Source organism: Hyla sarda, chromosome 4 (assembly GCF_029499605.1).
Source record: "Hyla sarda isolate aHylSar1 chromosome 4, aHylSar1.hap1, whole genome shotgun sequence".
In the NCBI taxonomy this organism is placed as follows: domain Eukaryota; kingdom Metazoa; phylum Chordata; class Amphibia; order Anura; family Hylidae; genus Hyla; species Hyla sarda.
Window position 1 is genome coordinate 154,241,333 of NC_079192.1, and position 22,492 is coordinate 154,263,824.

The window sequence follows — 22,492 nt, forward strand, 5'->3', positions numbered from 1 at the left end:
GTCTTGCATTAGGAGGAAGCCAGGGCCAACCGCACCAGCATATGGTCTCACAAAGGGTCTGAGGATCTCATGGAGGGCTTTGAGGCCCCCCAAAGAAAAGCCCCCCCACACCATTACTGACACACCGCCACCAAAATTGATTGTCAATCAGTGTTGCTTCCTGAGTGTGATTGACTTGGAGTTACATTGTGTTGTTTAAGTGTTCCCTTTATTTTTTTTAGCAGTGTATTTAGGCATGGATATTTGCAGTCTGGACAACATACACATTTTAGTCAGGGTTAGAAGAAAAATAGGTATTGTTTTCAGTTCAGACTTCATTTGGGCTATAGCTCTGGCTATGAACTGCATACCAAATGCAATGTTGTCTGCACTGTTATATTTACAGTATAATATAAACAGTAAAAATTAAATGCGCTTATTTATTGCGCTTATTTTATTTAAAATGGCTACATTTTACTCACATTGTTAAAATGTACATTATATACAATCATATTTTTTTAATTAAGAAAGTGTACCTATCATTAGCAGAAACCTTTTATATAATGTAGATAATACTATAATATGCATATTTGTAATATACATTGGTTAAAAATGTGTATATTTTTGGGTGGAAAAAATGCTGTCCCTGCAGCTATTGCCTATGTGTCTCTGTTAGGAGACCAAATATAGGAAGTGTGGATGGACAAACAGGGTTCTGTGCAGGCTCATGGCTTGTCAGTCATCCCGCTGTGTGACCGAGGGGTGTCACAGAGCCTCACTGCACAGAGCCCTGTTTGTCCATAGTGCACCGAGCCCTGCTTGTCCTCAGTATACAGAGCCCTGCTTGTCCTCAGTATACAGAGCCCTGCTTGTCCAAAGTGCACAGAGCCCTGCTTCTCCTCAGTGCGCAGAGCCCTGCTTCTCCACAGTGCACAGAGCCCTGCTTGTCCTCTGTGCACAGAGCCCTGCTTGTCCTCAGTGTACAGAGCCCTGCTTGTCCTAAGTATACAGAGCCCTGCTTGTCCTCAGTGCACAGAGCCCTGCTTGTCCTCAGTGCACAGAGCCCTGCTGGTCCTCAGTGCACAGAGCCCTGCTTCTCCTCAGTGCACAGAGCTCTGCTTCTCCTCAGTGCACAGAGCCCTGCTTATCCTCAGTGTACAGAGCTCTGCTTGTCCTCAGTGTACAGAGCCCTGCTTGTTCTCAGTGCACAGGACCCTGTTTGTCCTCCGTGTACAGAGCCCTGCTTATCCTCAGTGAACAGAGCTCTGCTTGTCCTCAGTGCACAGTGAACTGCTTGTCCTCAGTGTACAGAGCCCTGCTTGTCCTCAGTGTACAGAGCCCCGCTTGTCCTCAGTGCACAGAGCCCTGCTTGTCCTCAGTGCACAGAGCCCTGCTGGTCCTCAGTGCACAGAGCCCTGCTTCTCCTCAGTGCACAGAGCTCTGCTTCTCCTCAGTGCACAGAGCCCTTCTTGTCCTCAGTGTACAGAGCTCTGCTTGTCCTCAGTGTACAGAGCCCTGCTTGTTCTCAGTGCACAGGACCCTGTTTGTCCTCCGTGTACAGAGCCCTGCTTGTCCTCAGTGAACAGAGCTATGCTTATCCTCAGTGCACAGAGCCCTGCTTGTCCTCAGTGTACAGAGCCCTGCTTGTCCTCAGTGTACAGAGCCCTGCTTGCCCTCAGTGTACAGAGCCCTGCTTGCCTCAGTGTACAGAGCTCTGCTTGTCCTCAGTGTACAGAGCCCTGCTTGTCCTCAGTGCACAGGGCCCTGCTTGTCCTCGGTGTACAGAACCCTGCTTGTCCTCAGTGCACAGGGCCCTGCCTGTCTTCAGTGTACAGAGCCCTGCTTGTCCTCAGTGCACAGAACCCTTTCTGGATGGACATTCCACTGATTAAATGGGGCCTTAGGCTTCATGCTTAACTTTCCTATTTTGGTTTACCATTCATGTGGGAATTAATCTTATAACATCTCCAGACAGTTCAGGAGATGCCATTGATATTGATTGATTCTTAAGCTTTTATGTGCATTGATCTCCTAATTGAAGTATTTATGCTACTCTGTAAATCATGACAACCCATTCAGTGTTAGTAAGACTAATATGTGACACAAAGCTCTCCATACCCATTTTTGCCATTCTAAATTTAAAGGGGTACTCCAGTGGAAATTATATATATATATATTTTAATCAACTGGTGCCAGAAAGTTAAACAGATTTATAAATTACTTCTATAAAAAAATCTTAATCCTTCCAGCAGTTATGCAGCTGTTCTCTGTTGGTTATTTTGAACTTATATTAATTATACCAAGAAAGAAGGGAGTCACATGATTGCAGAGACCTTTTATCACCTAGGATGCATGCTATTGGATGTTCATTATACATACATTTGCATAGTAATGCAATTTCTTTCTGTTACACGTTTAACTATTTGCTGATGGGAGTAAAAAGAAAGATTTCTTTCATAAAATCTATATTTACCGTCACTGTAAGCTAGGAAAATTTTTGCAAATTACAAATTGGAAATGACAAATTGTAAGATAGCTTACAATATGCTGTGCTGTTACATAGTTACATAGTTAGTATGGTTGAAAAAAGACATACGTCCATCAAGTCCAACCAGGGGATTGAAGGGAAGGATGTAAGGGGATAAGGGAAAGGGATGTAGTTTTATAATTCTGCATAAGCATTAATGTTATTTTGTTCCAGGAATGTATCTAACCCTGCTTTAAAGCTGTTAATTGTTCCTGCTGTGACCAGTTCCTGAGGCTGTGTTTTACTATTTATTTAATTTATGTATTTATTTATAATTATTTGATGTACAAACAAAAAAGAAGCATATTGGAACATAAATATATGTGAATATAATGTCCTAACACTTAACCATTAATGCTGTGACTGTATTCAGTTTAAAGTGCCAGCATGGCCCTAGGTTAGAAATTCTGTCTTGTTTGCAGTCAAATTTTTTTTTTAACCCTTGATACTAATAAAAGCTTTAGTGAAGAACCTGTGTGCTCTGAGAATGTAGATCTTATATAAGCAACTGGCGAAACTAACTACAGTACAGCGTGAATGATATACAGTATTGGTATAAGCAGGCAAAGTGAATTAGCAGTCAATGGTGACTGGTATCTAAGGTGAACACTGAAAAACTGAATAATACCTTTCAATAAGATTTTAAATACAGGATAAGCTTAGACAGCAATTATTTAGATATAGTCAGCATAAAAAATCGAGCAGTTTTTTTAAGTCATTTACTTTACTCACCTTGTTCTGATTCTCAGTTACTCTGCTTTATTATCTATTCCCCACCAATGCTGCATTCAGCTAGTTGCTTCTGTTCTGAAATCTCCTTGTATTATTAGCAGCTCAATATACAAGATATGTAATTCATTTTATTTACAAAGCTACCTGACTTTTTAAGCATTGTAGTAATAAATGTGAAGTCAACTTGATATCATATAATAGTTCTCATCTAAACAGCAAACAATACTGTAGGTAAAAAAAAAATGTAAGAAGCAATAAGACATACAGTAACTGGATTCAGTAGGTTATTTACTTTTATAAACCTATACAGGCTGGGTTATAATGTGGGCAATCTAGATTCCTTTCTAGGGTTCTTTGCTTCTGGGGTTCCCATAAATTATCTGTCCCTTGTTGCCAGGCTTCTTCACATTCTGACAGAAACATTGCTGCTTGTGTCCGTTCATCTGAATTGGCTAAAACCTATGCTGGTGCTAGTGTGATGGGCAGCAAAAGACTAGTGTTGGACACGAATATTCGCATTTCAAATTTTTATCACGAATATCGCAAATTTGCAAACATTGCGAATATATTCGCTATATATTCGAAATTACGAATATTCACTTTTTTCCGCATATGCGCATATTCGCATATGTGAATATTCGCATATTTCTTCTTTTCACTAGTGGGCCAATTAGAATGATGCAAATACGCTTGTCAGAGGTTATCAACAACATCCCTAGCAACCAATAGTAACGTTGCCCACCCCCTCACTGTTTTCTTCCTCGAATACGCGAATATGCGAATATTCACATATGCGAATATAACGAATACGTGAAATTCGCGAATATAGGATGAATAAACGTCTATATATTTGCTAAATATTGCGAATTCGAATATGGCAAATGCCACTCATCACTACAATAGATGCCATTGGCACAGTCAGCTAATAAGCAGCACTAGTGGGGAAGTGTATTGCTGGTCATTTACATTTATTAATCATGCCACTAAAAATAATCCTACCATATCACACATGACTGCTCAGCAAAAAGTGAGTCATGATGATAATTGTCAGACCTTTATGGGTAGTTTTACGCACACAGAGTTTTTTTTTTTTTTTTAAACATTGCTGTAGATTTGAGTGATGTCCATAAGTGGATCCAGCAGGAAGGAGAAGATTCATACTTAATACTTAATAATTCTCATTCTTTTGAATCCACTTTGGGTTAAACAAACTAAATGAAAAACTGTCATAAAACTGTTGTTTGAAACAATGTTAAAGTGGGCAACCATGACTGGAAGCCACAACATCCATACATCAGTCGCTTGTATATGGTACGTGCACTAGTCAAAGTTATTTTTTAGCAATATTAAGGAATTATAAGAATGCCTTTCTCCTCCCCTGTCAGGTTGGGGTTTGGTGTTTGATCCAATGACTGGTAAGAGTAAGTGATTAGAAAGCCCTGCCACCCATACTGCTACGTGTTATTTGGAATTGATGTGGATAATTTCCATTCATGCACAGCGCAGTCTACACTGTATGTGAGCAAAACCTGTCAGACTCTAGCCAAACTGAGCTCTCTGTGCCACACTGTGACACAACAGAGTACAGTACACAGATGTTAGGGCCACCACATGATCCTCTAGTCCTCTGATGGGAATGTCCAATGCTGAATGATCTTATCATGTTATTTTTATTTGAAGACGCCTATCTATCACCTCTAAAGAAAACTGATATCTTACATAGGAAGGATATCTGGGGATAAACATTTATCTGGGAATATATTTATCAATAGTCTTGGAAGAATGATGCTTAATTAAGGAAAATGTAGATGTTTGATTTGAGGCATATTACACAAATGTATTACAATGATAATGGTAAAAAGTTAAGTGACTAAAGTTAAGTTACAAGCCAGTGTAGTACTTTCCTAAAATAGTTGGTTGGGTATTACTAGATGCTACATGCAGATAGATTTTTGTTTGTAGATCTACTTGTTGTCATTTCTCCGGCTTTCTTTCTCCAGCTCAGACACAGACAAACAATATTTTATTTTTTATCAAATATCTTTTTCATGAACTGAAAACAGGCAGTATTAAGCTGCTCTGGCACAAAACATAGTAAAGAACATAATACAAAACACAGTAAAGAAGGCCACCCAAAAGTATTCAAGGAACAGACACTATGGCATAAGGCAGGCTCCTGAAAAGAAACAAATAACAGGATAAACAGTCACAGAATATTAACAAGTAGGGGAGGAGAAGAAGGGGAAAAGGGGAGGGGGTAGAAAAAGGATATTTTACAGAAAACTGAGATCTTTAATATTTATAAACTGTGGAGTGAAGTATCCCCAAGAATTGTTTACACCTTAACAACACAGGGTGTACTTAAAAGCCCTGTGTGTGCTTGGAGTGCATGAAACACCTCACAAGATAAGCGCACTTCACAATTGGTGAGTAATGGCTGCTATCAGCGGCCTAGACTCAATGCTAATGTCAGACTCGGTTAATGTCAACGCTAATGTCGAGCAATCATAGTGAAATCCAGCATTAACCATTTGGATTCCACAATCAAAGCCAATGCAGATTTTAAAAAGAAAATCAATTACTGGGGGTTTGGGGGCTCTCATTGCCCCATCTCCCCCAGCACCGCAATCAGGAAGGGGGGTGGAGGCAATAACAATTGGCCGGAGTGCTTCAGCTTACATCTGTGCCAAATGCCAGAATTGCTGATTTGTGGTCACCTCTGACATTAGAAAAAATGAATAGAAAGTTATCAAAAAGTACCATCTAAACAAATATTGTACCGAAAAAATGTATGGTGAAAAAGATAAGGGTCAGAATAGGGCAATTTTAGGCATTCTCATTTTTTATAAAAAAAAAAACTTTAGAAGTTATAAAACAAAACCTATATAAATTGTGAATCGTTGTAATCATATTGACCTACTGAATAAATCCTTTAATTTTTTACCATGAAGCGCACTGTGTAGAAGAGAAAAAAGTGGCAAAATAGTAATTTTTTTTTCAATTTAACCCCACAAATAGTTTTCAGACATGTTTAAAAAAGAAGGAGCCTCTACCAAAGTGTCATTTGCACAAGAAAGAGGCATAACATTTCCTCTCCCTGTGGGAACCATGGGGGAGATATATAAAAACGAGTCCAGAGGAAACGTTGCACAGTTTTTTGAAGGGGAGAAACTTAGATCATTTGAGGATCTGAGTGCACAATACAAAATCCCCAATAGTATGATGTCACTATTCAGATAAGTCACTATTCAGTTAATGGAGCCAGTGAAAAAAATAGGTAAGAAAGAGGAGTTAAGAATTTATGAGTGTTTGATAATGAAGATTTTAAGGGGAGACACGAATAAAAAAATAATCTCTAAGATATATAAAATAATGGTGGATGTCAAAAATCCAAAAATGAGGCACTTTAGTATAAAGCAGTGGAAAAGGGATATAGTACAAGTAACAGATTGGGAATGGAGGGTGATCTGGGAAGAGAACCTGAATATTATTAAAAATAGTTCACATAGGATAACATAATTTTTTATAACACACAGGTTATATTATACACCACAGTTATTGGGAAAAATAGATAAAGCTAAAAATATATAAGTTCCCAAGATGTGAGAGGGAAGGAGCAGAGTTTTTCCATATGTATTATGAGTGTCCTGTGATTGAAGGGAATTCTGGTTGCAAGTGATAAAGATGACGGAGGGAAGGCTAGAGATGGAGAAGGGAGATAAATTGATAACTTGGTTATTAGTGGGAGGAAGAACGGAAGGAAGAAGGATGGATAAGATTCTAAGAGGAAAAGTGCAATTCGTAACCAGACTATTGGTGGCAAGAAACTGGATAACTAAAGAAGTGCCAAAATATTGATGAATTTAATGCTTCAGTATGCAAGATGAAAAATTTAGAGTTTTGTTGGGCAGTTATAGTTGGATGTTTGTCAAAATTCCATGCAATTTGGGATAATTGGATTAAAGGTATGATGGGGAGAGAGAGATTGAGTTTGGTGGAGAGTCTTAGATAAATATGTTTTTTTTCCTTTATATATTTTTTCCCCCTCTTCCTTCTGCCAAGGGGTGGGATGGTCATGTTAGGGCGATTCAGGGTCCCATAATGGACAGTCGACGATTGAAGTGGGGGCTCATCCTCCACTGTCAGGCAGGGTAAGTGCAGGAACAATATTTTAGGGATAGTTATTTAACTAGCTAGTTCATTATATGTACTGTTTCCTACCATAACTTGTTATATTGCCGACTCCTGCTACATTGTTTACCTGCTCTGCATCCTTTCTGCAAAACCGTAAGTGACAGTTTATTTTATTTATTTTTTAAGTGGCACTTGTATACGTGTTTATTCTGACCATTGATCATTATTGAATATGCATTAATATTGTATCCATTATTTGGTCAATTTCCCCCTTTACTGATATCTTGTGAGGTTTATTGGATACTGTAAATGTAATTATTTTTTATTGGATAATATGAGGTAGTAGACAAGAAAACATTGTGCTTAAAGTAACTAGTTTAATGAATTGTAATTTAAGAAAATGCTGTATAGAAAATGTATGAATTTAAGTATTCGATAGAATATATGTTCCATTTGAACTAATGGGCTTCCAAGTTGGCAAGCATATAATTTGATTTAGGGCTCAGCTGATAAAAGGTTCATCTTCCATTGTAAAACAAAACAAACACAAAAAAAACTCAGAGAGGTAAGGAAAAGGACAGGAATTGAGTGTGTAGTACGATGAGGGGTGCTAGTCCTGAGAGGAAAAAAAACTCTATAGTGCTATATCATGGAGCCCTAAAATGATTTGTTATGCCCTTGGTAGAACACCAAGTGCAGAGGAAGAGTGGTGCAGTTGCCCAAAGCAACCAATCAGATTTTGTCTTTTATTTTTAAAGAGGCTTCTGAAAAATGAAAGAAGCATTCTGATTTGTTTCTATGGGCAGCTGCACCACTCTTCCTCTACACAGATAAATCTCCCCCTTATACTGTGAACCTATTACTTGTTGTCTACTAATTCTGAGTTAGTGCCTTTATAATAGGCCACAGGAGCAGTCATATTTCTGAAGACTATACAGCTTAATTTCTTTGCTGGTGCAGTACCTATATACAGGAAAGTGTGTCTGTAACCTCTAGCAGTCAGCTGTAATTCATGGGAAAACCTGGTAGTAAGCTCTCAATGTTACTGCAGCGCCACCACAGATAAAAAGAGATGAGGGTTCCAAAATAGCCTAATGGGGGGTATAAACATAGTTTTCTAAACCAGAGAACCCCTTCAACAATCCCTTGGTTTAAGATAAAGATGGATGTTGAGGCTATCAGTACTCTCTAATGTAATGTAAAATTAGGGATGCATGAAATTAGTACCAAGATTTGGAAGAAGACAAAAAAAAAATAAGAACTAAAAATTGTAATAAAATCGAAAAGTCAGAGCTAAAAGAAGTCCATTTTTCTTAGATGGTGTCTTAATGTCTTAAGGGGGTACTGTTTGATGTATCAAAATGCTGTGAAAGCAGGGAGATGTTGATCATAAGACACAACCTTTTACATAAGAAAAACACAACTCTTTATTTGGTACAAATTGATGCAAATATATTAAAATGCACAATAGCATTAGTGTACATTAACCTCTTAAGGACCCAGGGTTTTTCCGTTTTTGCATTTTCGTTTTTTCCTCCTTGCCTTTAAAAAAAATCATAACTTTCAATTTTGCACCAAAAAATCCATATGAGGGCTTATTTTTTGCACCACCAATTCTACTTTGTAATGATGTCAGTCCTTTTACCCAAAAATCTATGGCGAAATGGAAAAAAAATTAATTGTGAGACAAAATGGGAAAAAAAACGCCATTTTGTAAATCTTGGGGGCTTCCGTTTCTACACGGTACATTTTTTGGAAAAAATTACACCTTCTCTTTATTCTGTAGGTCCATACGATTAAAATTATACCCTACTTACGTAGGTTTGATTTTGTCATACTTCTGGAAAAAATCATAACCACATGCAGGAACATTTATACGTTTAAAATTGTCATGTTCTGACCCCTATAATTTTTTTATTTTTATGCGTATGGGGTGGCATGAGGGCTCATTTTTTGCGCCGTGATCTGAAGTATATAGCGGTACCATTTTTGCATTGATAGGACTTATTGACCAAAAAATGCACTATTTTGGACTTTGGATTTTTTTGCGTATACGCCATTGACTGTGCAGTTTAATTAACGATATATTTTTATAATTCAGACATTTCCGCACGCGGCAATACCACATATGTTTATTTTTATTCACACAGTTTTTTTTTTTTATGGGAAAAGGGGGGTGATTCAAACTTTTATTAGGGAAGGGGTTAAATGATCTTTATTCACTTTTTTCTCACTTTTTTTTTGCAGTGTTATAGCTCCCCATAGGGACCTATAACACTGCACACACTGATCTTTTACATTGATCAGTGGTTTCTCATAAGAAACCACTGATCGATGATTCTGCCGCTTGACTGCTCATGCCTGGATCTCAGGTACTGAGCAGTCATTCGGCGATCGGACAGCATGGAGGCAGGTAGGGATCCTCCGGCTGTAAGCTGTTCGGGATCCCAAACAGCTCCCTCAGCTAACCGGCATGGTTTTACTTTCACTTTAGATGAGGCGTTCAATTTTGAACCCCGCATCTAAAGGGTTAATAGCGTGTGGCACCGCGATCAATGTCGCGCGCTATTAGCCACGGGTCCCGGCCGTTGTTAGAGGCCGGGCCTGACCCACTATGATGCGGGGCCACGCTGTGGCCTGCTGTTATAGAACGGGAGCGGGCTCAGGACGTGCAGGTACGCCCTGGGTCCTTAACAGGTTGAGGGCCCATGCACACTACGGAATTTCTGCTTGGAATCATTTTTAAAAAGAATTTGCTTGCAGCTGAATCTCATTGATCTTAATGGGATTCTGCTGCTCAGGGCACACAACAAAAGTTCCGTAGCAGGATCCAGATTTTGCTGAAAGAATTCTGCTTGGAAAATCCCATAGTCAATGCAGTACCCTCTGTCATCTGGTGCATGGAGCCAACTTCACTCCATGCCTGATGACTGGCAATGCAGGGGCTGGAGGCTCATGATGTCATGGTCCCTCCCCCTTGTGATGTCACACCCACGCCCCCTCCAATAGACTTGCATTGAGGGGGCGGGGCCATGCCATCATGAGCCCCCAGCCCCTGCTTCACCAGTCATCAGGCATGGAGCGAAGTTCACTCTGTGCACCAGATGACAGGGGACCCCCCGCGATCAGACATCTTATCCCCTGTCCTTTGGATAAGGAATAAGATGGCAGGGGCAGAGTACCCCTTTAATTTCTATCTTTGATTCTAGGTATGGCAGATCCGCTGATGGAGATCATCAAGGAAATTTCTCGCTGAATTTCCATAATGTGCATGGGCTAACTGTGTGGAAAAAAACCCAAATAAAATGTGTACCAACTACTTACCCATAGAGATCCCAATAAAGTGAAAAAAACTTTTTCTAGTAGTGACTAGACTGGCTGATGTCTGTGTTTTAACCTTTTAAATGTGCTTACTGGTAATTTATGATTTGGTGTTTACCATTTCTACTTTCCTATTCTAGACCTAAGCTATTATTAAATGAATATTTAAGATGAAGGTGAATGCAGAGAATGGATGTGTCACAATAGACAGCTATTAATCACTGTCTCTATCTCATTACATTCAGCCTGACCAGCTCAGTATTCAGATACTCTTCCCCATCAGTGTTTTCTGACTCAGTCTATAACATAAATACATATATAATCCAAGAAACATCGACTAGAGCTTACTTCAAACCGTTATGATTTTTGCCCTCGCTGTCAGTTAAGCCACTATTCTAAAATACTATATATTCATGTGAACAGTAGTTGAAATACAATAATACATGTTGCTATAAAACTAGTGACACACAAGCCTATTGTATATGAATTGAGCCCCTATGTTTAAAAATAAATAAATCAATCATAATTATATAGTGATCTTTTTTTGTTTGAGAGTGAAATTTAGATTTAATGATGGAAAAGCTAGGGGTTTTCTAAAGAGTTCTTCCAGGCAAAATCTATTGATCTATCATCAGGTAGGTCATCAGTTGGTGGTAGGTCAATTATATTGGCGGGGTGTTGGCATTGGCTGCCATACACAGTGAAACAAAGCTGGATGTTAACAGCTTATGTAGTATGGGTAACTGCAGCTCATCTTGAATTGACATGAATAAGAGCAAAGCTGCAGTTACCCAGAAGGGCCACGTCAGAAGGTACAGAGCCATCTGCTCATTTCTCTGTTTCCCTCTGGAAAACAGCTGGTCAGTGGGTGTACAGATGACTAAGTTAAAGGGGTTATGCAGGCAAAAACTTTTTTTTGCATATCAACTGGCTCCAGAAAGTTAAACGGATTTGTAGATTACTTCTATTAAAAAATATTATTCCTTTCAGTACTTATGAGCTGCTGAAGTTGAGTTGTTCTTCTCTATCTAAGTGCTCTCTGATGACACCTGTCTCGGGAACTGTCCAGAGTGGAAGCAAATCCCCATTGCAAACCTCTTCTACTCTGTGCAGTTCCCGAGACAAGCAGAGATGTCAGCAGAGTGCACTGTTGCCAGAGAGAAAAGAACAACTGAACTTTAGCAGCTGGTAATACTTGGAAGGATTAAGATTTTTTAATAGAAGTAATTAACAAATCTGTTTTGTTATACCCTGGAATACCCCTTTAAATAAAAAATGTATTGTTTTTTTAACCCCACCAAAATATTGAATAAACTTTTTTCAAAGCATTCTATGTATGCCAACATGGTACAATAAGAAAATACAACTTGGTCTACAAAAAAACAAGCACTCAAACAGCTATGCTGATGTAAAATAGAAAAGTCATGGTTTTCAGAAGGTAAGGATGACTTTCACTGTGTCCATACATCTTTTTAGAATAATGCAATGTCACGGAGCAGGATGTGTGTCACGATTCGGCTTACAGGTTGTGGATCCACTGTGTCAGCGAGGGATTGGCGTGGACCGTGCTGGTGGACCAGTTCTAAGAGGCTACTGGTGTTCACCAGAGCCCGCCGCAAAGCGGGATGGTCTTGCTGCGGCAGTAGCAACCAGGTCGTATCCACTAGCAACGGCTCAACCTCGCTGACTGCTGAGAAGGCGTGGGACAGAAGGACTAGGCAGAGGCAAGGTCAGATGTAGCAGAAGGTCGGGGCAGGCGGCAAGGTTCGTAGTCAAGATGGATAGCAGGAGTTCAGGTAACACAGGCTTTGGACAACACTAAACGCTTTCACTGGCACAAGGCAACAAGATCCGGCAAGGGAGTGCAGGGGAAGTGATGTGATATAGCCAGGGAGCAGGTGGAAGCCAATTAAGCTAATTGGGCCAGGCACCAATCATTGGTGCACTGGCCCTTTAAGTCTCAGAGAGCTGGCGCGCGGGCGCCCTAGAGAGCGGAGCCGCGCGCGCCAGCACATGACAGCCGGGGACCGGGACGGGTAAGTGACTTGGGATGCGATTCGCGAGCGGGCGCGTCCCGCTGTGCGAATCGCATCCCCGCCGGCAATGTCAGTGCAGCGCTCCCGGTCAGCGGGTCTGACCGGGGCGCTGCAGGGAGAGAGACGCCGTGAGCGCTCCGGGGAGGAGCAGGGACCCGGAGCGCTCGGCGTAACAATGTGGATCCTCTATCCTGTGTGGCTGATGACTCGGACCGTATTCGGGAGTGGAGTCTAAGGTGTCGCCGGTCTTCAACAGAGCCCGCCGCAAGGCAGGATGTGCTTGCTGCAACAGGTGACACCCAGATCGCTACCCCCGACGCGGCTCGACCACACAGGTAGCTGGGCTAGGCAAGGTACCGAAGAATAAGGCATTAGCGTAGTCAAACGTAGCAGAAGGTCAAGGAAGGTGGCAAAGGTGAGAAGTCAAATAACGTAGCAGAATTTCTGGATACACGGGTAAGACAACAGGTAATATGGAACGCTTAATCTCAGGCTAACTTTCTGCCACCAGTTGATTTGAAAGCATTTGGTTTCCACTGGAGTACCCCTTTAATTACTACAAATGTCAGGCTTCAGACATAAGCAAATGTCAGATCGGAGCAGCTTTTGTTAGTGCTTTTTTCATTGCATGTTACAGGAATATATATGTATTCTGAGAGTAAATTAAGAAAATACTGGAATAGGTCACATACATGATTTTTTTCTTCTTCTGCTAGATACTACAGAGAGAAGAAAAAAAATATTCTTTTTGTGGACTGTGCTTAAATTTATGAATGGTTCCCAACCCTGGTGTAGATGCTCAAGTACTTATTTCTACGGCAATAATATAAAACATCCTTATTTTTTTCTAATGATGTTTTACTTAAGTTAGTAACTCTCTTGCTATCAATACTTTCTAACATTTATATATTCATTGCCTTAGAAGACTTGAAGAATGCAGCTTTTGAAGATTGTCAAGCTGTCAATCTATGATCATGGATATCATTCATGGCAGAGAATATCGACGCATTCTCTAGAGCCTTTAAGAATTCATAAGACAAAACTGTATCTTTTTCTTTTTATTGGAACAGAGTCTCCATCGAGAAGCTGTCATGTGAAATAATAGCACGGGTCATGCAAAGTTAATTTATTTATTTGCACACTGTGATGCCCATGTAGCAGTAAAGCTTTCTAATGCGCATTAGAGTCGCACAGCCAGAATGCTAAATCAATGGAATACTTTATTAAAATATAGAAAGTGGATGAATGTTAAACAGATCTGTATTGAACCCTTATTAAGCTATACTAACCTACGAAAATGAATCTTGCAAAAAGATCAATTGTTTTACTGTATGTCTCAACTATTTAATGTACATTAATGTCTGGAGATAACCTTGGTGTTCTTGAATTTTATGCTACTGATACATAGTAGTCTGTTACATTGTGTATATTTTTAATGTCCTCCCATATAAACTAATATTAAAGCATCATTTCTGCTTTGGTCAAGTGTAAGTTATTGCTTTATTTTATACTTCATTTAGGCTCAGGCAGGGCCAGATATGATTTATACTTATTTTAATGGGTAGCCAGCTTTCTTATTGAGAATAGCTTGGCAAAATCAACATATCTATCAACATCGCTCAAAGATATAGAAATCTCTGAGCTGTGAACCAAAAGGGCACGGTGAAAGCCATGACTGGAATTCATTGTGCCCCTCAGCAAAGTGAACTGAACTTTACTGTAGTAATGCAAACAGCTACATTATCTAATACACAGCAGAAAATGAAGTGTCTTATACCATCTTCTGCTCAAAAAAGAACTTACATTTAACTTTCTAAATCAAACAACATCAAAATACCCAAAGTTTGTAAAAAGTCTTCCAAATTCATTGGTCCCCTCAGCATGGTAAAGTGGCACCCCATTAAGGTAATTTTGCCAACTTTCTACTTTAAGAATTTCACATGTTTATGCAGTACATAGAATGGTTAGGTAGTTAGCAATAGTGTATCTGTTAATATTTGTAGAATGGGCTTAGTAGTATACTTATTGACAAAAAAAAAAGCACCCATATAAAATGTTAGATTGCTGCAAAACTTGACATGCAGTTATGTCTCAGGCAGATATGTTACTGATTACAGGTGTGGTCTGATTATATATTAGATCATGCCACAATAGGGTGTAAAAGTGCTTCTGCTGTTGCCCTATAAAAAGAAAAAGCTCTCAGAGGCTACTTTGGGGAAGTGTACCTTTTGTTGAAAGATATTTAACTGCTAGACATGCCTCTTCAATGCATTCAAACAGCTGATAGCCCTGAGAGGAGGCACATTATTGGACTGAGAAGCAGGATGGTTGTTTAGACCAATTGCAAGCCATCTCAGACAGTTTTACCAAGCTTTTACATTGGTTGCACACACAACAAAACAGGCTTTGGACAGCCCAGAGAGATCACCAGTATAGAGAATTATCTGATCCACCGACAAGCATGAGTAGCTCCCGTAGTTTCCTTGTCCACCATCCAGAAACAGGTGGCTCCTTCATTACACACTCCTGTCTCTGACCAGACACTTAGTAGAAGTACATTTGGTGTCACAGCGTCTATTGCGTGCCCTGTATTGACTACCAGTCACTGTCGCCATTGTTTGCAGTGGTATTGTGAACGAGAAACCTGAACTGCTAGGGACAGGAACCTTATTGTCTTTAACATTGAAACCTAGATCTGTTTCCAATCCCATGATGGTCAAATTTGAGTATGGAGGCCTTGTGGTGAGCTCTTCAATCCCAACTGTCCCAACTGCTGGTGTGATGATCTGGGAAGCCATAGTGTGATGTGAGGGATATGAACAATGCAGGACATCCTGCAGCCACAGGAAGGCATTCCAAAATGGATACTGAGTGCCCAAACACAACAAAGGTTTTCCAGGAATGTCTTCACTCGATTGCAACATTGCCCTGCCTGGATCCCAGATCTATTGTTAATCAAGCAGTTATGGTGAGCCAGCTTCAGAAATCTTCAGAAATATGCTACAGGATGCTATATGGTATTCTGTATGCCTCCATGCCCAACCATATGTCATCATGCTAGAGGCAGCCCAACAAGGTGCAAGAACCTTTTTTAATGTAGTTTCTCCAATAAACCTATTCTTGGCCTCTATTATTATAATCACTTTTATATATCATCATTACATTCACACAAATAAAGTTTTATTCTATTCCAACAACTCCTTTCAACAATTAGTGTATTTTAGATAGTATTCCTAACAGTCTAGAGTGATGAAAGGGTTACAAATATATAAACATATAATTTGCCGGCAGATAAGAACCATTTGGCCCATCTAGTCTGCCATATATTTCTGATTATGAAAAGTCCTACAGGGAGATTTATCAAAACTTGTCCAGAGGAAATGTTGCTGAGTTGCCCATAGCAACCAATCAGATTGCTTCTTTTATTTTTCAGAGGCCTTTTCAAAAATGAAAGAAACCATCTGATTGGTTGCTATGGGCAACTCAGGAACTACATTACACTACATATAGACTTATACAGCTTCTTTTAAACTATGTGGCTGTAAGTCTGCTATCTGCTGTAGTATAGTTGTCCGCATGAAAGCAAAAGTCATAATCATTTGTAGGAGTTCCAGCTTGATAAAATAATTGGTGTGCTCTTCATTTGTAGAAGTCCATAAACTGAGTACAACTGAGAGACAAGTGATCTGTGAAAAGTGCTAGAGGAAGGCTCTTGATTTCTTTGTAGATAAAGGAATAATAATCCAGACTGCAATTTATTACATATGATGGGAACACATAAAAGAAAAAATAGCAGAACAGGTGAGAAAACATTGTTACATTATTCAAGACTGGTGCTGCAGCTTATTCCTTCGCTTGATACTTGGAAGACCTGTAACCAGTCTCTGTGTACATTGTAAAGGATGGATGAACAAGAAAAAAAACGGTGCTGGTAGCGCAAACCACTGCAGAAGCTGTTTCAGGTAGGTATACTTCTTTATTAAGCCGTGCAACAACGCGTTGTGGCCTCGAAACGCGTTGTTGCACGGCTTAATAAAGAAGTATACCTACCTGAAACAGCTTCTGCAGTGGTTTGCGCTACCAGCACTGTTTTTTTTCTTGTTCATCCATCCTGATATCCATCGGTCGGAGTTCCTCCATACCGACGCCGGGGAAGCAGCACCACCAGTTCTTTGGTCTTGAGTGACCCATGCGCTTATAGTTGTTGTGGCTCTCTCACAACAACACCAGATGAGCAGTATTCCTTTGAGTGTTTTATTTAACGACTCTGCTCCCAATACCTGTAACGATACCGCCCTATGGGAAGCTCTGCCTCTCTTTTGTTCTAGATACATTTACTAGTGTTGCTCGCGAATATTCGCAATGCGAATTTTATTCGCGAATATCGCATATTCGCGGATTCACGAATATTCGCGAATATAGCGCTATATATTCGTAATTACGAATATTTTTTTTTTTTTTTTTTCTTTCACTGTACACATCACAGTGATCATCCCTCTCTGCTTCCAGCTTGTGTGGTGTAAAGAAGGCTCTAATACTACTGTGTGAGACTGGTGTGCGAATTTTCGCATATGCGGAAATTTGCATATTTGCGAATTTTCACTTGTGCAAATTTTGTAAATGCTAATCTTCGCATATGGTAATTTTCGCATGCGCACATTTTCGTATATGCGAAAATAAAACGAGAATATTACGAATATGCGAATATTCGGAAATATATGACAATTATTCGTCCATATATTCGCGAATATTCGCAAATTCGAATATGGCCTATGCCGCTCAACACTAACATTTACATTGTAAAGGAGGAATGCATATTACGTGACATTATATGTTTATGTACATTAAATCTGAGCATGTCTGGAAGATATCTACAACTCTCAGATCTACCTAAAGTGCCAGTGGTATAAGAGGCACCACATGGTTCCTTTCCTGCCTATACACAATATAGCTCACATTATCACAAAAACATTTTCTTACAAGTTAGAAGATCTGCTTGTGCAATGTCAATCTGTGCTGATGATCAGGGGGGCACATGGGGAATATTACACAATTTAACATAAGGTTTGCTCTGACATTGCATATATAACATCAGACAAATTGTTCTCTAATAGAACAGATGCAAGGTTATCAAATAGGCTATTACAACAGTTTATTTTTGTCATTGACACAGACAGTATACAGCAGCACAGAAAGTAGCTATAGGGAGGTACATGTCCCCGCACCTGCTATGCTCTGTTACCCTGCTTAGTACCATGTATAAAGGGAGTGAAATAAATAAATAGCTTTCTAAAAGAGAATAACTGTGCATTCATATGTACATCAAGCTCAACAAGCAGAGAGAGAAAACAACAATGACAATGAAAGGAAGAGGGGTTAAAGGGGTATTCCAGGAAAAAACATTTTATCCCCTATCCAAAGGATAGGGGATAAGATGTCTGATCTTGGGGGGCCCACTGCTGAGACCCCCGCGATCTCCCTGCAGCACCCGCATTCTATGCGGGTGCTGAATCTCCAGTTTCGGAAACCTCAGACGTGATTTCACGCCACGCCCCCTCCATTCATGTCTATGGGAGGAAGCGTGACGGAATACCCCTTTAATCTTACAATTTTGTTCCATGCTGTTGATCCAGATGAAGGTAACAAAAACCTATAAACCCAATAAAGCAGAAACTAAGTTACCCAAAAAGGAGAAACTAAACCACATTTGATCAACTGCTTCTGTCTAAACTAGTTTGTAAGTTTCACAGATTTTCCCTTCTTATGATCAAGAAGTCTTATGGCCTATTTAGAGTGAACTTATTTATTCCCCAGCCACAAGGAACTCCCTTTTTCATTTTGAGATTGTACATGGAACGATTTATTTTCTTTCTTTTTGTACTGGCCATTTATATAGTAATCAAAATGTATCATGTCATTTCTCAAAATATTTTAATCTTTGATCAGTAATGTTTTTCTTTGTATTTTTTCCAACTCTGGGGCATCCTTTCGATGATCCAGTATACAAAACTGGACTGCGTAGCCCAAATGAGGCCACACCAATGCTTTATAAATCAGACAGATCATGTCCATGTCTCACAAGCCCATACAGCCCATAACAGCATCCTGCTGACATTACATGCTGTTATTTAATCACTTATGAATCTTGACATGCTTCATTGGTTTGGTGTTACAGTTCATCCCTTTGGCTATTGGTCACATTTGTAACTAAGACCTGTCATTGTGTATAGCTATCATAAGAAATGACAAGCATGGTCATTTCACCTTACACAGCAAATCTGAGCATTATTTTGGTTTTAGACTGAACAGTAAGTTTTTTGATGTTTAACAAGTTCTGGTAAAAGTCCTGATGTAAAGCAGCTTTTCTCCTTGTTCTATAACACATATTGACTTATCAATTCTGTGACTTAAATTATGATAATAAAAGCCTCTTGTTCCTTAATAGTTTACAATATTTTAAACCTGAGAAATAACAATACTGCCTGAAAGATGGGCTGGTAATTTCTTAGTCTCAGGTGCTACAGTTGTGCCCAAAAGTGACTGATACAGATTTTAGTTTTCACAAAGTCTTTAAGATCTTTTAGTCAGTTGGTTATGTGCTATATTAAAGTACATTTATAAGCATTCCATAAGTTTTTAAATATTCATTGACAAATACATTAAGTTTATCCAAAAACTCAGTATTTACAGTTGACTTTTATTTTTCAGGACTTCTGTAATTCGTTCTAGCATGCTGGATATCAGCTTCTTGGCCAAATCCAACTGATGACAACCCATTTTTGCCTAATAGGTACTTGGAGATCACAATGTTATTTTTGTCCACCCCCTTTTGAGGATTGACCACAGGTTCTCAATAGGATTGGGATCTAGGGGGTTTCCTGGCCATGTTTGTTCACTTAGTTATCACTTATGCCTTTTGACGTGGTGCTCCATCATCACCTAATCCTGGATGCTTTACAGTTGGCATGACACAGGACTCATGGTAGCGCTCACCTTTTCTTCTCTCTGACAAGCATTCCTCCATATGTCCCAACAGTCTGAAGTGGGCTTCAACAGAGAAAATACATTTTTTATTTTCAGTACAATCACTATACAGGGTTGGCCATTTATATGGATACACCTTAATAAAATGGGAATGGTTGGAGATATTAACTTCCTGTTTGTGGCACATTAGTATATGTGAGGCGGGAAACTTTTCAAGATGGGTAGTGACCAGGTTGGCCATTTTGAAGTCGGCCATTTTGAATCCAACTTTTGTTTTTTCAATAAGCAGAGGGTCATGTGACACATCAATCTTATTTGGAATTTCATAAGAAAAACAATGATGTGCTTGGTTTTAACATAACTTTATTCTTTCATGAGTTATTTACAAGTTTCAGACCACTTATAAAATGTGTTCAATGTGCTGCCCATTGTGTTGGATTGTCAATGCAACCCTCTTCTCCCACTCTTCACACACTGATTGCAACACCGCAGGAGAAATGCTAGCACAGGCTTCCAGTATCCGTAGTTTCAGGTGCTGCAGAATGGGCAAAACAAAAATTGGAACAGGACCCTCAGTTTATGCAGAAGATTTTGTTCAGTGATGAGGCAAACTTTTATGTGAATCGTGAAGTTAACAAACAAAACCACTGCTATTGGTCTGACAGTAAGCCACATTGGATAGATCCCTCCAAGACTGTTGGAACACAAAAATTGATGGTATGGTGTGGTATATGGGGTACAAAGATAGTGGGGCCATTCTTCATCAATGGAAACCTCAAGGCCACTGGATATGCAAAATTGCTACATGATGATGTGTTTCCCTCTTTATACACTGAAGCTGGCACGTTCCATGAGTTTTTCCAGCAAGATGGTACACCACCACATTATGGGTGTCAGGTCCAAGCATTTCTAAATGAACAGTGGATTGATCGTCGTGGGCCAGTTGAATGGCCCCCAAGGTCTCTCGATCTGACCCACTTAGACTTTTTGGGGTCATCTGAAGGCAATTGTCTATACTGTGAAGATACGAGATGTGCAGCACCTGAAACTACGGATACTGGAAGCCTGTGCTAGCATTTCTCCTGTGGTGTTGCTATCAGTGTGTGAAGAGTGGGAGAAGAGGGTTGCATTGACAATCCAACACAATGGGCAACACATTGAACACATTTTATAAGTGGTTAGAAACTTGTAAATAACTCATGAAATAATAAAGTTACCAAGCACATCATTGTTTTTCTTGTGAAATTCCCAATAAGTTTAATGTGTCACATGACCCTCTTCCTATTGAAAAAACTAAAGTTGGATTCAAAATGGCTGACTTCAAAATAGCCGCCATGGTCACCACCCATCTTGAAAAGTTTCCCCCTTACATATAGTAACGTGCCACAAACAGGAAGTTAATATCACCAACCATTCCCATTTTATTAAGGTGTATCCATATAAATGGCCCACCCTGTACATCCTGCAAAATGTCAATCTGTCCTTGTTGTTTTTCTTTAAAGGGGTTATCCACCATAAGATTATATCATTAAGTACCTGTCAGACAGTAATGGACATGCTTAGAAAGGATCTGCGCTTGTCTTTGGGTTCAATGTTGTGAGATTACCATAAAGCTGTAGCTATCTTTTTGTAAACTAGCTTTTTCCTGTTGGAGTTTTCTCTTGTACTACAAATCCCATAATTTTACTTTTTTCCCTCCCACACATCAGCCACCCCACCCATTGAACCACAAACAAGCTGAATTCCCTGCAAAAGACCAGTGCTTTCTAATCAGGCTGCCTTCTGCTGTTGCAAATTTCCTGTGGTCATTTCAACCATTGAAGCAGAACAGGCTCCCTGTCATCGTCCTGACTAGTGAGGTAGTGTCTCGGCCGCACTGCATCCTGGGAATACCGGAGACAGGAGTCATTTTGTATGCTGTTAAAAATGAACATCCAGAGCAAAGATCACATAAGAATGTGAGACCAGCCATCAGAGACAGGTACAGACACTTTATTATGAACTACACTAACTCTCAGCCCCTGTAGCGTAATAAAATAAAACAAAAAATCCTGACAAAAGAGTGACTTCCAAGCAGCCCTACTTGACACCAGGCTAGCCTCCAAAAGCCTTTGCTGTACTGTGCGAGCAGATGCACAGACACCTGCTGGCTGCCATAATTGAGCAAACTCTGCAATGGTTCTGAAAGAATCTCCTACTTGAATCCTCTTTAGAAGATGGTCCTGGCACAGGGTGGTATCTAAATGTTCTCCAAGAGCAATATCTATCTAAGAGCCAAGGAGCTTGCTCTCGAATCACCCAAAGTGCAAGAAAAAGTGCAAACGTGTTACACTAAAAAAACGTGCACAAAGGATGCGGTCTATCGCAAGCCCTTTTCCGATAGGAGGCCCCCAACAAACCTTACCCTTCGCCTCCGGACCAAAAGGTACCTGCGAGGTTCCAGGTTCAATGTCCCTTTTCGCCGAAGCTACTAAGGGACCACAAATGCTCCCGCAGAGCCAATAACGGTTGGTACCCTGCCAAAGCAGGAGTACCTGAGGTGTTTGCAGGGAGGTGCGGAACCTAATGGCCACACACACCTCCCCTAGACCGCCAGGAGGGACACCCAGAAGGGCTACCGCATCCTGACAAATCCTGTGGACACACAACACGCAAAAAGTGGCACAGTGAGACATAAATAAATAAGTGAATGTGTGCGGATATATAGTGATCCTAGCCAGAATGCCGGTAATCAAAAGGTGAGTGCCACAAAGGTGAAGAGATCATGGTGCCCGTGCTT

At 40.0% G+C, this 22,492-nt stretch overlaps 1 protein-coding gene across 4 annotated transcripts in view; it reads left to right on the forward strand.

Moving 5' to 3' along the window:
- Positions 1 to 22,492, forward strand: part of CHRNA7 (cholinergic receptor nicotinic alpha 7 subunit) — a 247,095-nt gene that overhangs the window by 37,841 nt on the left and 186,762 nt on the right. For 2 of the 4 annotated variants that reach the window (XM_056572458.1, XM_056572460.1), the window contains exons 1-2: positions 15,337 to 15,697; positions 16,379 to 16,530. The exons of the other annotated variants lie outside the window; for them this stretch is intronic. The gene's annotated coding sequence lies outside the window, so the exon portion shown is untranslated. Of the gene's footprint in view, positions 1 to 15,336; positions 15,698 to 16,378; positions 16,531 to 22,492 lie in introns of those variants that run through there. 4 annotated transcript variants of the gene reach the window in all.